Raw genomic sequence first — 14,425 nt, 5'->3', positions numbered from 1 at the left:
AAAAGTAGTCCTTGTTGGAGAAATAAACAGCAGAATAAGAATGTTTTGAGAAAATTCAGAGAAAAGGGCTAGTTAATAATAATTGTAAGTATTTGATGGATTTCTGCTCAGGACATGGACTATTACTAACACCATGTTCCAACATAGATGTGCACAAATTCACATGAGAGAAGACAAGAAATAAGAAAAACTTCATTGTTGATAATATCTTCATGGTGGTTCCAAGATACAAGAGTGTACAGAGGATTTGAAATTGAAAGTGACCATTACTTTGTGCTAAGCAGTATAAAAATGGATATTACATTGAAAAGAACAGTATGTAAGAAAATTTTAAAAAGAACTAAAGTTGAGTAGCTTTTACAAGTGAACTGTAGCTTCAACTATAGAAACATTATTGAAGAAAACTTGAAGCACTTTGAAAACAAGAACCAAGCCTCAGTGACAAACTCTGAAGAAGACAATGATTCTGCTAGGGAGGTACATTGTGAAGTTGTCTGTAAGGACAGAAAAATAAGACCCCCATGGTGGACACAAGAAGTTAAAGAAGCAGTTTTGGAAAAGAAGGATGCATACTTATTTGAAGGGGATAAATTAACTGTGGAAAGGGTACAGACACGGATGACAAAGATGGTTTCAGGACTATACAAGGATAGTTATGAGGATCGGCTGAGGGAATGTGGACTGCAGAGTTTGGTGGATAGAAGAAGGAGAGGTGATATGATTGAGACTTTTAAACTGTTGAGAGGTGGTTGCAGGGTTGACACTGGGGAATTCTTTCGCTTGGTTGAACAGTGGGAGGGAGTGATGACAAGAGGCCATCCCTGGAAATTACAAAAGGAAACTGTGAGCAAGAGGGTGAGGAGTGGCTTCTTTGCATGGAGGGTGGTTGAACTGTGGAATGCATTGCCTGATGGAGATGTGAGAGCGAGAACGGTCAATGAGTTTAAGGAGTGGTATGATAGACTTTGTGTTTCTTAGGGGGGGGGACCTCTAAGTCTTGACATGATGAGTCTTGACAGACTGTTCTTAGGAAGGACCTCCCACGATGAGTCTTTTGACTCCATGGAGGCCTGAATAATAATAATAATAATATACCAAAAGTTCCTAGGAAATAAGTTGACAGATGCCCTTGAAAGTGAAATTGAAAGTGAGAATTATGTTTACAGTTCTTTCATTTCTAAGCATGTTCAGTAGCCATCTTCCTAATATTTATCTTCTGTGTTCTTATCCAAGTTTTCCTATGACTTTTGTGTAACTACTTTTACATGTTTGTTTTCTTACATTTTCTTTGTGTTCTCTCAGAAAATACAAACTTTTAATGCAGATACACATGAGAGGATGTTTTCTTCTTTTCCATGACTATATCTTTAACTTATTGAGTTCACTATGGAGTTGATTTTTCTATCCTTTTGGAGACATTCACCATATGCCTCCTTTGCTGAATTTCTTTGAAAACAAGAACAAAAAGGAATTGAATTAAGAGGAATTGATTAAAATCTCCAAGATTTGATTCTTGTTTTCAAACTTGTTTTTTCTCCAGTGGTATTTTTATCTACAGTTTACTTCTGAAATCTACTTCCATTTGATTCTTTTTAAAACTTTTGGTCATTTTTCTTTTCAAAGAAATGCTTTTTGTTTTAAATGTGGTATTCTGGTTAGTGTTCTAAAATAATTAGCTTTATCTTTTGTAAAGATGATTGTTCCAGTCTCATTATTCCTCAAATCTTTCTTGTAAAGTAAAAATCTGGTTATAATAACAGTTAGTTGACCTAGATACAACTAGTTTATCTCCAGGCTTGCATTTGATGATTTTTCTTAAATGCTTTGTGTCTGTAAATTTTTGCTGATTCAAGTCTACATATTTAGTTTTAAAGCATTTTAGATTGCATGTTATGTATTGCATTATTCATTTCAGGTTTTTTACCCCATATGTTTTTTGCTCTTCTGTTTTTAATAATTGAAATTCTCACTAATGAAATTGGGCAACAGATTGTGAAAAGTTTTCTTTTCCAGTATAAATGTGTATTTTTAATGAAACTGAATAATGCTCCGAGTTCAAAAGAAATAGGCTTAGAAAAACTGATCATCTACTAGTTTTTGGGAAAGTTGAAGCTCGTTTATTAAATCTGGATTTCATTGAATATTTTAAATAGAAATATGTGATAAATGTTTTTTTTTCTTTTCTTTCTTTCTTTTTTTTTTTTTTTTTTTTACCCATTGACATTTGGCATTTTTAGATAATGTCTGTAGCATCCCCAATCAAAATTCAGCAGTAATCTGCCATTGTAGCTGGATTTTATTTTTCCTGTAGCACTCTACCATACTTGATGTCCTGATGAAATCCTTTGTTATGCTCACTGACTGCACCCAGATTCACCAAAGGAAGTTTAAATAGGAAGGGGAAAAAATGTATTTTTAAGGACACATTGCCTTATTATCCGGTAAGCTCTTTGCTACTTTTTGACCAATTCTATGTAATTTTCAAATTTTTTGTTTCCTAAGAAATTTCCTTTGCAGTTTTGAAAGCCTTCCAGTTATTTTTTCAACATTGTTCAATGTCTTTAACAATCATATTATTCCAATTTTAGGGTCAATAAAAATGCCTTTTTAAATCTTGGAAACTTGTTCCGCAAATAAATGCTTGATTTTTTCCCCTTGTTTTAATAAATTTTTCCAAAGGCTCATCTTGATGTAAATGGACAGTATGAAAAATTTTTCTGGCCTTAAGAGGAATTGATTCATTGTACTTTTTACTTGTGTGCTAGCTTTTGTCTTAAAGGCCACTCTTTGACAAATATACTGATTGGTTTTGTTTGGCTGTCCCATCCACAAAGCTAACAGGGTTTTCTGTAAAACCCTGTTATATTTCTTTTGCATAGAAATATAGTATATTGCTCTGATTGGATTGCTGCTGTGCAGATTTGGTTACCTGGTTATCGAGGTAAGTGAAAAGAGTCAATAGAAGAGTCTCAAAGGTAGTACTGGACTGTTGAGATTTTTTTTTTCCACATTTGATGTCCGTAGACACCGTATGGTCACTGCAGTACCTCACATGGCTTTGACAATGATGGCTTCTGCTAGAATAAGTGATAGGGGTTGCAGATTCCCTTTTCACACAAAGTTTGTAGGACAGTCACAAACATCCATGCCCACTGTGGGATTCGAACCTGCAGCCTCTTGGCTGGAGAGCGGACATGCTAACCACTCGGCCAACCAGGCCGGTGGAATGTTGAGTATGAAGAAATATTGGGAGAAAACCACCTACAGAGCACAATGAATAGGAGAAGGAGGAATGACATGAGTGACATATATGTTGATTAGATTGTACTGGATTAATACAGAAATAATTGTCCATAGATCTGATGAAGGGCAAGAACAATAGGCCATCCTTGGGAGTGCTGTAAATGAAGAGGTGGAAGTATACTGAGATGTAAGTTTTTGCTTAGTAAGTAGAGTTAAGTAAAGAAAGAGTGCACAATCGAAAGGTGTAACATCATGGGTAATGTTAGATGTTGATGACCTCTCATGATGAATCTTTTTTTGACTCCATGGTGTTCAGCTTATTTTTAAAAGTTCATATTTTAGCTTGAGAAAGAAACAGTTGACTGCAGCAGAAAAGCCAAATATTTAATTCATTAAAAGTAGTTAATAACTGATTTTGTTTTAAGCATCTTGAAACATTAGTGTAAAAGAAACTGAAGAGAAGAACACCAGAAATTCAAATGCTGCTCATTATAACTGTGCTTGACAGTGGCTATCTTTTAAATGCATGCATATGTACTAGGTTTAAAACTTCAGCACTGTTAAGAACTAAGGGATTGAAAATGTATAAAACTTATTTTGTGCAATTAAAGATTTCTCACACTTTAAGAATAGAGAAAATCCATCAATGCATTTAAGAATAGGACAATAATAAGGCTTCTGAACTCGCTGTGAATAAACATTTATATTTGAAGATGCTTTGATGTAGTAATGTGTGCAATTATCAGAAAGAAACCTGTAACTCTTAGCTGGACAGTCAGTTGATCAAATTTAGCTTGGTTGCAATAGCATGGACTTGATAAGCACTACTAGTAGCGACAAGGAGGCAAGTTTGGCTTTAAGAGAGGGCAGTAGTTGGCAGATATCTTCAGGATTGTAACATCTACATAATCAACAGGGATCCTACCAAATGGTTTCTATTAAGGATGACTTTTGGTCAGTAAACTTTTAGTTAACTACTATTAGTCCAGGCATGATGCAAAATCTAGAATCTATAGTCTGCTAAAATATAACAAATCAGGTTTGTCTCTTAATGCTAGCAATTGATTTTGTTAGGATTCTACTTAGAGAATCTTAAATTTCTGTTAAACATTCTCCATCAGTTTGCAGGTCACTCAAGCACGTACATCAAAAATGTGACAGAATTTTTATATCTTTGCTGTAATAGACCAACTTGTAAGTTGGCTTATTATGTACACGCACACATAGCCCTCTCTTTTTCGGAAATCTCTTGGCCCAAGTTTCAAGGATTAAAAATACCCACTTACCTGTGCCAAAAAATTATATTCTTGGTTTCATCCTTTATCCAAATATAAGTAAAGAAAGTTGTATAACCAAGTAAAAAAACTTTCAATATCTATCTCTAATCTAGAGTATTTTGATAATAAGGTATGACACCTTTTGACACATTTGTATATGGAAATATCACTTCTGCATTACTTCAACTTGTATCACTTCTGGGTCTGGCTCCCACTGATGAGACCTCAATAAAAGTTGAAACCAGTCTGGGTAGTGGCCTTTCCCATAATGGATAGCATTATACATGTGCATTGCATTATGGAATACTAAGGCAATTGATGTTAAGTCATTAGCCTCTATATACAAGTAGCCCAGTCATGAAGTGACTTCACGCACAAACTTTGTTTATACTTGGATAAAACAAAGAGCAAAATGATGAAACCAAGAATATAATTGCTTGGCATCTACCTAGTGTTCAAAAAACCTAGTGTTCCACAAATATTCTGAATGTACATAGGACAGTAGCTAGCTGAGTTTAGAATTGTTCTCCAAGCTTATTTGTTACAGTAATATCTTGTTAAGTTAATCATTTTGTGAACTTTTGATGTCATCAGCATGGTCATTCAAACAATGAGTAAAATATATAGATTATATATTTAGTTTAGTTCTAAATATAGATTTTATATTTAGGAGCCTGTGTAGCTCAGTGGATGTGGCGTTTGCACACCACCGCGCTAGGCCGCACGAAGGAAGTCTTGGTTTCGAGTCTAGTCGGCGACTAGAGGAAATTTTTCTAAGCCTTTTTTCGACCGGTTCCCGAGTTAGTCGATCTCTGGCACGGGCAAGCAGGTTTTTCCTCCCGGAAACTCGGGTTTTTCGTCCTGTAAACTCAAGAAAATCGACCGTAGAACCCACATTATTTCAGACATTAAATATATTGTGTTAGGGTTAGAGACCACGAGATGGCGGCACATTTGAGCCGTCTCTCTTCACTGCGTACCGCTTAATTAGTGATAGCCTTGGGCCATCTGTCTCTGATTGGGTACCAGTGGAGATTGAACTGCCCACTCAGTCTCCAAAAGTTAGATAGGGCTAAATGGCCTCGCCTACTCCCGTATATACGGGAATAAAAAGGCGTTAGCTGATTTTTTTTTTTTTTTTTTTGTTATTTAGTTTAATCCTTTCCAAGTAAAATATAATTAATAAAGTAAAGATCTCAAATGGAATTTATGATCTTTATGAATGTTTCTTTTAATGCAAAAGCACATAAAGTAAAATTATGATATTAGCTCTACTACCTAGAGGTCATTGATGCTTATGACTTAACATGCTTGTTTTATATCAAGATAATAGATTAACTGTCAAAGTGCCTTTGTATTTATCATATGATTAGTTCATCCTTAACATTCCAATATTAAAACAATCCTTTCAAAATGAATCGGTTGCAAAATACATTGTATTTCTATTAAAGCAAAAACTTTCTGTTAGTGTTGGCTATCATACAACTTACTTCCGATTTCTCTTTTGGTCCTTGAATATCTTTTTGAAGCAAAATGGTTATAGTAATTTTGGGAGGGGTTTTATTGTGTCTGGTAATAGAGTTGTTAAATAAACCAGATATGTTATCAGAATAAAATGTATTCACTGTAATAGCAAAGGTAGAAATTAGCATTAACAGTCTATGACTGCAATACAATGGAAACTGATATGTGAGGTGTATTGCAGTGTACATGATATTAGAATATATTTAACTACAGATTTTTAAGGAGAGTGTGTACAGCTACTAAGAGAAGGAAAAGGAAAGAACCATAAGGCATAGCCATGAGTAATGACAAGCTTCACACATGAAGATCTGGTGGCAGCAGTCTTAATTCGTGTATATTATTATTATTATTATTATTATTATTATTATTATTATTTCCGGCTACTCCAGGGAGTCCTTAGACTCATCGAGGGAGGCCCTAAACATCATGTCCACACAACTATTCGACATTCTCACAGTATCTATCATACCTTGTCTTGAACTCGCTCACTGTCATAGCACCCACAACAGGCTCTGGCAGCTTATTCCACTCATTTACCACTCTAAAAGTAAAGAAAACCCAGCTCTAACACCCCTGCTAACCACACTTTTGCCTAGCTTCCATAGGTGTCCCCTAGTTCTCCCACCACCAGTCCTGATCTCAAAAATATCCTCTGAATTAATCCTATCGAATCCTTTTAGCAATTTGAATGTCTCAATCATATCTCCCCTTTTCTGCCTATCAACTAGTTTCTGCAACCCACAAATCTTCAACCTGTTCTCATATGGTTCATTCCATAGACCTGCTATCATCATAGTCACTCGCCTCTGGATCCTCTCCACCTCCTCCCCATCAAGAAGGAACCGAGGTGACCAAATCTGGACACAGTAGTCGAGATGAGGTCTTATCAGGGCTCGGTACAGAGGTACAATAACTTGCTTGTCTCTGCTCGTCAAGGTATTTTTCAACAACCAAGTGAGTTGATGAGCTGATTTAGCTACTTTTGCAATGTGCCCCCTAAACTTCATCTACCTATCCATCAACACTCCCAAGTCCCTGGCCTCATCAATCTCTTGGAGTACAGTGTATTGTGCATGATTCCTGTATCTTGTAGAATTTTTCTTAAAGAAGAAATGCATTGTCATCATATGCCACTGTTATGGTGTAAGAGTGTAGCTCTGAAGTATTAATGTCTTGAAACAGTAATTGTTGATGCGAGTTCTACAGTTTAGTCTGTTGGAGTGAGCAGTTATTTCTCTTTCTTTTGTATATTTTTCATTGTTTAATATTTTGCCTGAGTTCTCTTACTATTAAGTTCAGTTACAGTGGGCACCTGCTTACCATAATACTGTTTACTGTGATATTGGCATTACCATGATTTTTCTTTTGGAATGCATTTTAAAAATCATTATTAAAATCTACTTGACTACAATTTTTTTAATCAGATTTTTTTTGTTTCCAGTTAGTAAGAGGGAAAAAACAAATTACTTTTTGTTTCATCTTATGTGAAACAAGATATTTGTGCACCTAAGATCTCTCTAAAAATTTATTTATTCTGTTCAGAAGAGTGGTTTGAATGATTGATGACACCCTCTCTCACAGACTCTTTAGCTGTTGGCTCACTGAAGGCCAGTTTCTGGTTGAGTCTCTTCTACAGATATTTCCATGGATGCTTATGGAAGTTTTTTCACTTGGCTGTGCTACTAATTATATATTTAGTTTTATCCTTTATCCAAGTGTAAGCAAACAATGTTTGTGCCTGAAGTACCTTCAGGAGGGCAACTCGTGGTAAAGGTGGACCAAGTTCTCACCACTACTTGTCTTAGTATCTCCCATAATGCAAAGCACATCTCCTTGCATGTATATGTATAATGCTATGCATTAAGGGAAGGCTCACTACCCAGACTGGTTTCGAGCTTTATTGAGGTCTCATCAGTGGGAGCCAGACCTAGAGGTGGTGATACTAAGGTGGAAGTAATGGAGAAGTCATATTTACCTATACGAGTTGCCAAAAGGTGTCACACCCTATTATTTAAATTCTCTGGATTAGAAATAAGTTTATAGAAGTTTTTTCACTTGACTGTGCTACTAATTATATATTTGGTTTTATCCTTTATCCAAGTGTAAGCCCACCTTTACCACGAGTTGCCTCAGTCCTGAAAGTACTTCGGGTGCAAACTTTGTTTGCTTACACTTGGATAAAGGATAAAACCAAATATATAATTAGTAGCACAGCCAAGTGAAAAAACTTCCATAAACTTATTTCTAATCCAGAGAATTTAAATAATAGGGTGTGAACACCCTTTGGCAACTCGTATAGGTAAATATGACTTCTCCATTACTTCCACCTTAGTATCTCCACCTCTGGGTCTGGCTCCCACTGATGAGACGAGACCTCAATAAAGGTCGAAACTGGTCTGCATAGTGACCCTTCCCTTAATGCATGGCATTATACATGTCCGCAAGATGTGCTCTGCATTATGGGAGATACTGAGGAAAGTGATGAGAACTTATACCACCTTTACCACGAGTTGCCCCAGTCCTGAAAGTACTTCAGGTGCAAACTTTGTTTGCTTACACTTGGATAAAGGATAAAACCAAATATATAATTAGTTCCATGGATACTGTTTAGCAGAACTGGCATCTGTTATGCATCCCCTACCCCATTTCTGTTAAACTTACAGGCCATCAGCAACTACTGCCCAACATTGTTTTACAGTTGGATCGCTGACTCACTGAACCTGCTTCTTCCAGTTGTCTATCATTCTATCTACCACAGTTCTGCTTTAACATCCCCATCACATATTCCCCAAGGATTACAAACTTCAACTCTTTAAGAATAATAACAATAATTATTTTGCTCTTTATCCCAGCCTATATTTTGCCTCTTGTGTGTAGGAGTAATATTAAAAAGATAGCATCCAAGTGTAAAAGACATTCAAGAAAACTTTGCCTATTTGCATATACTCTTGGTTAATGAAATGCATTTATGTACATACTTTTCTTGTTTTGGGATTTCAGAACATTTGAACAATTTTTAGTATTAAAAGAGAAATTTAGCAATTCAATATAATTATTTTTTTTTGAATTGGTTAAGTGTTTATCTAATTACTGTGTGCCCACAAAAAAGAAAAGTAATGCTAGTTGAATATTTCAAACAAAAGCCAAATTAGTAAATCTAAAAACTACAGGTTTGATTATGAAACTTTATATCATCAAACAAGCTGAAAAAATGTAAACATGTTTTTTAATGCAAGTTTAACAGTTCTTTTTTCATTTTATTATTTTTTGTCTTTTCAAGTCAAGTTTTTTTAAAATTTTGAAAATTATTCTTCAAGTTTCATATGTAATTTGTATTAAAGTACAATGTGTAATATCTGCCAATCATTGACCACTAGTATGAATTTTGTCAGTCAAGATCCACAGCATATCTCCTTGTCCTTGATGATCAGTCCTAATTTTTGCAAACATCTCATTAGCACATATTCAGAGGATAATCTAGCCACAAATTGCAATTTATGGTCCGTCTTCCTTTGTAATTAGATTGTTAGTTTTCTCTTGTGTCATTTACTACATGTTATTGTGGAGGGTTCCTCCCTCTTTAGATTTTCTTTTTAATGTTCTATCTTTAATGTTTTACCTATCCTCATCCTTACATGCAGCCTTCTCTCGTTGACTTGAGACCCCATCCAAACTTTTGCTGATATGATAGCACTCTCCACTCATCCTACTCATGTGACAAACCTTGCAGTTCTCAAGCTTCAAGATCATCTACAAATAAGTATCTTGAACTTTTTTTTAACCCTTGCAAAAAAAAATCTTAGCTATCCCTTAATGGTCTTCTTTCTCTGACTGACATTCCCCCCAGCCTTTCCTTTGCATAAATTCATTGCAATAGCATCTGCAGCTTCCAGAAAGCGTGTCATCTGTTTTCACTCATGACATTTTTCATCTGCCTAGCATCTGTACAAATCCTAAATCTGCTTTATTTTTGAAATTTTAGTACCACATTTGGTGTGGTACACTTAAAACCTCTCTAAAAAATTCTTGATGTTGTTCAGAAGAGGGAGGTTTGGTTGATTGACAACTCCTCCCTCTCACAGACTCTTCAGCCATTGTCTTATAGTTTTGCATTGCATCTTTTTCATTGATGCTGTTCAGCAGAACTGGCATCCATCATTCCCCCATTCTTGAAATGTTTTATCAAGCCATTCCAGTTTTTTGTTTCAATCTGACCTGTAAAGACACAAAGGTGCAAAATATGTTGTAATTATATGACAATAACTCCACTTTTTCTGGATTAAATTTATTAAAATATCATGTTAATAATTCCACATTGACTTGGATTTAACATAAATGTGTTGTTTTACTTGGACTTTTTATTGCTGGTATTAAAACAAAATTTTCTAGAGTACATAATTAAAAAATAAATGCACTCTAAATTTTTTCACATATCAGATTTTTACAAAAGTACCACCACTTAGTATAGTTCTTTGAAAAATGTAAATTTGTCAGTGAAATATCGATAAGCAAAATTCAATCTCCACTCATTGTAAAACTTCTTGGTTTAGTGTTACTGAACGGAAGATTTTTTTTTTTTTGTTATAATTCTGTGCATTAGGCAAAACAAATTTGACATCTGATTAATTTGTGAAATTTAATAGTTTCACTATACAAGAATGCTCTTATTCTATAATATCATTTGGCCAAATTTTGCAAATAAAAATGATCCACTTGAAAGATAACTGATTTTATTAAATTCCTTCCAGCTGGTCTAGTTTGGCAAGTGCAGAGCATCTCTCTCTCTCTCATCAGTCTCTTCATTTGAATGTGAATTTTTGTGAACTTATTTAGGTAGTTAATTAATTTCATCATCCAGAGCAGTACTACTGTCCTATACTTGGAACTTTCTAAGCTCATTTAAGTATGGTCCATGGAGTTTGGGATGACCTTGGTTCAAATTTCATTTAGGATGTGAAACCTTCAATTTTTTCTCTACCATATTCCTTACCCAGTCCTTGTGATACTTTCTGTGGTATAAGGACTTTCCAGTGATGGTACTAGCTCTTATCTAGTACCATCACTAGGATTCAACAACCTGCTGCTGTGTTTGCTATGCAATGGGCATCCAGAAAGGGGGGATCCTGGTATTCTTGCACTACTTTTGTCCTCTGCTTCAGCAAGACAGACACTGGATGGCCTGGCCAGGATTAATCAGCTAGTGGGCTTGTTTGTAGGGGGATCAACAATGTTGCAGTAAGTCTCTTATCCCATGGTCCAAAAATGGGGACCAAGGTTTCTGTGGCGCTAGTATAGTATCCAGGGTAGCCCTGGCATTCCACTTCCAAGTATATCTATTGCTTGCCAGTTAGTGGGCATCAATGTGTGGCTCTGTGGTGAGTTGGGAGGGGCTCTGATGCTTAAAAAAAAAAAAAACTCTTGAGAAATTCTTAATTCTCAAATGCTTTAGGAACCTGAAGTAAACCATGAAATAATACAGTAGACACATTTGATAACAGGAGTAAGAAACAAAAGACATACCAGTATGAATGTACCAGCTTTTCTGGTATTATCCATGCGACAGGTGAAAAAGTCAGCAGGGAAAATGTCGCCCGTCTTTATTCAAAAGGCTTTAGAAGAACTGGCAGGTTCTTCCAAAACAGTTAAGACACTACATTCTGATGATATCATTGTCATGTCATATCATGTCAGCAATACAAGAAAACTACTGAGAGCAGCATCAATGGGTGGAATAACACCTCATGAAACATTCAGCTGTTCAAGAAAGATCCAGAATGGGATCTGCCTGATGTTCCTGATGAGGAGATATGTTCAGAGCTTAAAGATCAGAGAGCGAACAGGTATGAGGTTGCACCTTGATGCATATTCCTGGTCACCTGGTTCGGACCAGGAATATCATCTTTACTTTTGATACACCTAAACCACCTATTCTGTACAGGGTATTTCATTTTCCCTGTTAGGCTGTACATCCCTAATCTCCTGAGATCCTCTAAATGTCAGAAATATGGGCATACACAAATGCTTGCAATGGCAGCAAAGAACATGATAAATATTGCTCTGTCTCAACTAAATCTGTTAACTGCCAAGAAAGCTAAATGTGCCAGGGAGATCATCCTGCATGCTCTTGTGCATGTCAGCTTAGGAAGGATGAAAAAGAAATTCAAAATATTAAAACAGAACAAGATATATCATACCAGGATGCAAAAAAGAAGTTAGCCACCACTACACCTGTCCTTAAATCTTAAGCTAAGAAGGTGGCAGTTAAGAAAATATCAATAGCAACTCAATTGCACGTATTTTCTATTCTATCATCTGATGATTTTACCATACCTGAACTTTATGATTGTATTTTTCTGTGGACCGCATCAATTGCATGATGTATGGTCTCACTCCTGAAATAACTTTAAAAATGGCTCCATTTGATGAGAACCCACTTGCCAAAAAATTATGGCATGGATATCACTGAAAAATAAACTACCACATTTTTCCACAGGAAAAATGAATACTTCTGTATCCACTGAAAGTATTAAACTTACGAAATGATCCTCCTGAAATAACTTTAAAAATGGCTCCATTTGATGAGAACCCACTTGCCAAAAAATTATGGCATGGATATCACTGAAAAATAAATTACCACATTTTTCCACAGGAAAAATGAATACTTCTGTATCCACTGAAAGTATTAAACTTACGAAATGATCCTCGCACATCAAATGTATTGAGCATTTTTCCAGAGAAAGAGATGGAATTGTTCATCCATTCTTCTTAAAATCAATTGATAAATATAAACTTGATAAAGATAAGCCTTCAATCCCTCAGGAATTGGACAAGCCTACAAATCCAAAACGATAGGAAAATTTTTACTGTGGAACTGTTGGGTTTTGCCAAAATATCTGTGATAGAGATTCTGTCTGCAGGAAACATATTTAACACCTAGTGAGGATCTTGCTGTTATCTGTAAGGTTATCACTGGAAATGGTCCTGGATATCTATCTTAGTAGGTAGTCATACTCCCTTTCCAAGGTTCAGTATCGATTCTTATTAGAGTATATTCCATTTATTTACCACTGAGTTAAATGAAATTGATATTGATAACCTTGTCTTGTAACTCCCTCGGCCAAGTCTTATGAGTGACTTTTAATTGGGCACAACACTCTATGTGGTAATGTCATCACAAATGGATGAGGTTATATCATTGAATGAATCCTTGATAATAATCTCTCCCTTTTAATAACACTCAATTCTTTCTTCCATATGCCCACCCACTCATTTTCTGCAATAGATCTTACAGTCTGCTCCTCTGCCATTTTTTCACTGCTCATGTGGGATGTTGAAGAGAACATATACAGAAGCGATCATTTTCCTGTTATTTGGTCTTCACAGGAACCACATTCTCCTACATGAATGCCCATACGAAAAATTGGGCAGGCTGACTGGGATACTTTTTTCGATTTTGCAAAATTTAATGCTGCTATTGTCAAGGCAGTAACAGCTACAATTCCAAAAACATCATCTCCATTTCTATTGTATCCAAAGCCTTGCCGGAAACCTGAGTGCCAAGTAACCAAAATCGTTCAGGACAGAGCATGGGGTATATTTTGTAGATACCCTACCATATCAAATCGGATTGCTTTCAAACATGCTTGAGTCAATGCACATTATGTTAAATGTCAGAGTCAAAAGCAATCTTGGATCCTATTTTCTTCATATATTAATCAAACACAAGTTCAGAAATTGTATGGGATAAAATCTGGAAAATGAATGGTAGATATTTTATATCGTTTGCCCACTTGAATCATAGTAGATGCATTGTTGCTGAACCCAAAGCCATTGCTTACTTTTTAGGAGAAAATTTTGCTAAAATCTCAGCAAGTTTCCTATTCTCCTGAATTTAATATTAGCAAAATTTTCTAAAAAAAAAAAAATAGCAAATATAAACTTTTCTACAAATTGGCTAAAGCTGTATAATCAGCCATTTGAGATGATAAAAAAATTTACCATTATGAGATGATAAAACATATTCTGTTACCTTTCTGGATCTCTTTCTCTTACTATACGACAGAATACTGATGAGGAAGAGTTCCTGGATTCTTGCCATAAATTAGTTGTCATTGCCATCCCAAAACCAGGAAAGGATTCAACACAGGCCTACAATTATCAACCTATTACCCTGATAAGCTGTCTTTGTAAGATAATGGAGAAAATAGTAAATGCCAGGCTTCTCTGATACTTAGAAAGCAACAAACTTTTTTCCAACATGCAATGTGCCTTTTGTAGATCTACAATAGTCACATTTGTGTTGGAAAAAAGTTTATTCTTTCCAACACATTATTCAGGTTGGATCATATGGCCCATTTAGAAACTTATATAAGAGATGTAAT

At 35.5% G+C, this 14,425-nt stretch overlaps 1 protein-coding gene across 2 annotated transcripts in view; it reads left to right on the top strand.

The window, feature by feature from the left end:
- LOC150093045 (uncharacterized) overlaps positions 1–14,425 on the top strand; it is a 236,600-nt gene that overhangs the window by 20,474 nt on the left and 201,701 nt on the right. The window contains exon 2 of one of the 2 annotated variants that reach the window (XM_090413688.1): positions 2,312–2,441. The exons of the other annotated variant lie outside the window; for it this stretch is intronic. The gene's annotated coding sequence lies outside the window, so the exon portion shown is untranslated. The remainder of the gene's footprint in view (positions 1–2,311; positions 2,442–14,425) is intronic. 2 annotated transcript variants of the gene reach the window in all.

The sequence above is a fragment of the Typopeltis vanoorti genome, chromosome 24 (assembly GCF_054136105.1).
Source record: "Typopeltis vanoorti isolate ZY-2024b chromosome 24, IOZ_Tvanoo_1.0, whole genome shotgun sequence".
In the NCBI taxonomy this organism is placed as follows: Eukaryota; Metazoa; Arthropoda; class Arachnida; order Uropygi; family Thelyphonidae; genus Typopeltis; species Typopeltis vanoorti.
This window is presented reverse-complemented; position numbering and strand designations above follow the sequence as displayed.